We start from the raw sequence: 4,701 nt of genomic DNA, 5'->3' as shown, positions 1-4,701 counted from the left end.
GATTTTTTTCTTCCCCATCTTGCAGTTTTTTTCCTGGATTTTTGTGGGGTTTCTTTGTTGCCCATTTTGGGGTTTTTTCTGCTTTTTTCTGGGTTTTTCTTGCCCATCTTGGGTTTTTTTACTGGGTTTTTTGGGCCTTTTCTAGCCTATCTTGGAGTATTTTTCTGGGTTTTTACTTGGCCGGGACCAAAAAAAAAAAACAGCCAGGGTGGAAGGCAGCTGGGGATTTTTTATTCTCAATTTAACAATGAGTTGCAAAACCTGAAAAGCAAAAGTCATATACACAAGGTTAAATCCAGTCAGCATGCGCTCACACACGCAGAGACGAGCAGACAGACACAGCCACGTGCTCTCACACACACTCCTTCTTACACGCTCACTGTGGCCCTTCCCTGAGATGCTGAAGAAGGTGCTTTGACACATCTTCTGGCTGCCGCTCCTTGGGCTAAATGGCAGATCCTGGGGAAATCAGCAGCCTCGGGGACCTGTGAGACAACAGGAAGGGTCAACAAGTGGCTATCTGACAGCTAGGACTTGTCCCCACTCTGGACTGATGAATTTTCTACCCAAAATCCCACAAAAGACAGATGAACAGTAAAGTTGTTATAACTGTTCTACCTAACTGTGACTATGTGCCAGGGCAGGGCAGCTCCGATCATAAGTGGTACAGTCTACACACAATGTAAGCTGACGCATACAGTGCAAGTGTACACAGAGTGTAAGTACACACAATATAAGGCGACATGCTTACATGCAGTGTAAGTACAGACAATATAAGGCAATGCACTTACATTGCATGTACCTATGCTGGCTTATACTGTACGTACTTATACTGTATGTAAGTACATACAATATAAGCCAACATAGGAACATACAATATAAACCACGACTTAAGAAAACTCTCTGGAAGATTACTTATTGAGCCCTGTACCCTTTGAGAAGATGGAACCTATAGAACTACTGCAGTCACGTGAGGAGGGTGTAAGATGCTCCCTCTAGAAGTCCAAGAAAAAAAAGCACTACCAAAGCTGATAGTGAGAAGGAAGATGGATGAGAACATCTTGTCCCTGTGAGACATTCCTGTCTCAAAGAGTAAAAATGTAAAGATGCTGGAATAAGGGATATCCGGCAAGGAATGTGAGTAGAACATGGCACAGAAGAGAGCCGATAAAGCATTGAGATGTAACAAAGGCCTATGCCGTGGAAGACAATGGACACACACACCATAACATAGACACAGATGACATAACACAGAGACAAGTTGCAACTGCTTGGCACTTTCCCTTTAGGGACCCGAGAGTCCTAGCACAAGACGAGCCAGAGGCCAATGAGGCCAAGGGAAAGGAAGCCCTATGACAACAGCACGTGATGATGAAATGCAACTCATTAAAGGAAGTTAGGGCCAAAGCAGTTAGGAGGATGCTCGAGAGGCTCAGCAAGCCTAGAGAAGGAAGCGGACTGCCAGGTGACTGCAGCTACAGCTCCGGACCTGAAGGCGAGCTCCACGGGGGAAAGAGCCGTGACGACGTCAAGTCGAAGAAGGCTGATGACACAAAGTTCACGAGAATGTGGAGATGGGTAGGAATTGCCCTGCCCGGCAAAGGCTCTGGTGAGGCTGAGGAGAAACCCTCTCCCTTTACTTCCAGGGAGCCTGTCCCACTACAGACCTCTCTGCTAAGCTGACATCAGATTGCCTCCTGTGATAGTAAAGGCTTTTCCCCTTCTCCCAACCACTGGCCCCGACACTTAGCTTTTGGAAGACAAGCAGACAAAATCCATCCTCGGTCGGACGTGGACGTTGAGACGTTCTCAATGTGTGCGCTTCGGTGCTGCCGCTTCCAAGCTGTGGCTACAAGCCTGCCCAGGGTACCTAAGGCAAAACAGAAAACGTGACTATTGCCCTCAAAAACAGTAATCCCCGGGACTCCTTCGCACCCCTGCCCCAGCTCACCTCAAGTCTTGATTTGACTCCAGAGGCCGCCCGGAAGATACCTGCAAAAAGAAAATGTACACACTTAGCATGCTGCTGCATAACACTCACCTAGGAATCAGCCCGCCTAAACTCCGAGTCACCTGCCCTCCTCTCTTCCCCGGCATGCCTAGGGCAGCGACAGCACCTGCAAAGAAACAAAGCAGAAAAGCATGCTGAGATACTGTGAAAACACAACCTCCCAACCCTGACAAGTATGCTACACTGATACCTTAAGCTTGAACCCACCTGGCATGGGCATGCTGGGCTAGGATAGATGGCAAGCAGTCCATCTAAAATAAAAAGAGGAATAATACGTACCTAGAGCTGCACCAGAAACTGAGACCTCAGCAATAACAACTGTTTCGGTACCCTACTCAATGCTCACCTTGCCCACTCAGCCTTGACAGCTGCTCTCTGCCTTGACTTCCTAAAAATAAAGACAAAGAGCAGAGCTGCAGCAGCCACAATTTATGCTTCCTCTGCAGAGACAAACAGTGACTGACCTTCACAGGGGAATCCCCTCACCCAGAATGGGGGGCTCTGCCCTGGATTTATCCTTCTGCAACTAAAAGAAAGTTAGGATGAAAGTGAAAGGGCTGCAGGATAACTTATGGGCTCCACGTATCCTGTGTCCATCTACAAATCCCATCTAGAATCCAACTACACATTACAAATTCCAAGTCCCTGAGACTTCTCATATTGCACCAGGATATGCAGCAGGGCAGAACAGCAGCTCCAGCACAAATGTGTGCAGACACCCGTGACACAGGACAGACAAGACGTGACAAACACTGGGGACACAACAGGAACGGAAATCTCTTAGCAAGGAAAATGGCTGCAAGGACTGAGAGAATGCAAAAGAAGAAGAGTTGAAGCTGATGGCGAGCTGATGAGGCTCAGAGAACCCTGGAGGAAGAAGATGCAAACAGAATGATTTATTCCAAAAACTGCAAAGATGGATGCCCGAGAATCCTACAGTCAGAATCCTCTCCCTAACCTCACATCCTTACAAGTCCTACTCTGCTATAATGGATCATTGCGCAGCACGGTTGTCCGTACAGCTCAGAACAAGACATGACAAGACATCTGACTGGACGCTTCTAAAGAGAGATGCATTTCTGCTGCCTGTGTGAGCTCCCAAGTCAAAAGATCTATGGCATGGGTGCCAGGGCGAGGAACGCTGAGATCACGGATGCTAGGAAAGGTTTCTGAGAGGCCCCTCACAGGGCTAAGATAAGAGACATGAGATATCCAGGCAACACACAATACACAAAAGACAAGTGACACGAGACACACCGGGACTGCTCTGCCATGCTGCGCACCTCAGCACTGTGACCAAAAGGGAGACTTTGCTTTTATGGGGCCTAAGGGGCAACATCTTGGCTAACCTCATTGCCAGAGCCAACTCAGACCCCCACCTCAGGGAGTCCTGAAAAAGCACCCCACGTTCATCCCCTCTGAGGGTTGCAGCCCTCTGCTTATCTCTCAGACATCAGGGGATGCCTGTGTCAGGTGCAAAGAAAGGCCACCTCGTCACCTGGGAAGGTCCTGCTGGCACCGGGCTGGTGTCCCTCAGACAGCTAGATTAAAGAGAACCAAACATCAGTGCCTGACCTTGGCACCGCATCGGCCAAAACCCCACCACTCTGCTACTCACTATGCTCCTAGGAATGCCCAGCACCTCCTAACCCTGACCCTCTGCCATGGATGCAATGCATCCACACCTGAAAGAAAGTTAGAACATATGTCACACACCTCCACAATAACTTTAACTTTCAAGCTGGAAACACCTTATGTAAACCTAGGAATAGCACCTAGAGCCCAAGTACAGCCCACATTACAAATTTCAACTCCCCAGGGTTTGTCCTACTGAAGCACGCCATGCAGCAGGGCAGAACAGCTCCGGCACAAATACCTGCAGACACCCGTGACACAGAACGTGACAAACAGGGGGACACCAAACACAACACATCATGCTTGTGGTGAGGGCATCGAGGGAAGAGGGCAAAAGGGACCCCAAAGACACACTAGGGAACACAGCACACCAGACAACAGGACACAGACCGGAGCTGTTCTGCACTGCCCGCCTGAAAGCTGCCATCAAAAGAAGAGCCTCTCCCTTTAGCTGTCCTAACAGGCCCTTGGAGAAGAATGCTTTTCCCTCTGCTGGTTTTTAACTCTGCCCCAAGAACTCCCAACCTGCTACACTCCCATCGCCAGGCCATGGCCCCCGACTTATCTTTTGGATGATTGGTGAGGGGAATCCACGCTGCACCTGAAATGAGTCTGCCTCGGAAGGCTCTCTGATGGCCTGTTAGCCTCCCAGTCAGCTACAATAAAGAAAACCAAAACCAAAGTATGAGTTCAGACTTATGTGGGCCAAATCCCAGCAAGGCAGCTACTTGCCCTTTCCTGAGCGTGCCTGGCTCCCTCAGGCTCCAGCTTCATCCTGATTCCAAGGATGTGGCCTTCCATAGGAGTGGCACCTGGGTTAGAGAAAGGCAAAGTTAAATGGCATTCCTGTGAGTGCAGTGGATGACCTTGTGTGCTGTAAGACATGGCAATGCCTCTGCTAGGCTTCTGAACAGCCTTGGGGGGAGGGGCCCTCAAATAAACAAAAACACCCTTTCTCACCCTGCTGCCTGCAAACCCCCTCCCAAGAACTCCTAACTGGATACCTGAACACCCTCCCTCTCCCAGTCACAATCCTCAACTCACCTGAAGCCTCA

The 4,701-nt window shown here is 49.3% G+C and overlaps 1 long non-coding RNA gene across 2 annotated transcripts; it reads right to left on the bottom strand.

The window, feature by feature from the left end:
- Positions 1-209: 209 nt before the first annotated feature.
- On the bottom strand, positions 210-4,228 carry LOC134430062 (uncharacterized). 2 transcript variants are annotated; one of them, XR_010030716.1, is made up of 6 exons: positions 2,358-4,228; positions 2,219-2,262; positions 2,074-2,117; positions 1,952-1,992; positions 373-1,870; positions 210-261 (listed from the first exon to the last, which is right to left on the bottom strand). It is a non-coding gene; the product is annotated as an uncharacterized LOC134430062 (long non-coding RNA). The 2 variants fall into 2 exon arrangements; XR_010030715.1 differs by having other exon boundaries at positions 1,952-2,117.
- Between the last annotated feature and the right edge of the window lie 473 nt (positions 4,229-4,701).

This window comes from Melospiza melodia, chromosome 27 (genome assembly GCF_035770615.1).
Source record: "Melospiza melodia melodia isolate bMelMel2 chromosome 27, bMelMel2.pri, whole genome shotgun sequence".
NCBI classification, from domain to species: domain Eukaryota; kingdom Metazoa; phylum Chordata; class Aves; order Passeriformes; family Passerellidae; genus Melospiza; species Melospiza melodia.
This window is presented reverse-complemented; position numbering and strand designations above follow the sequence as displayed.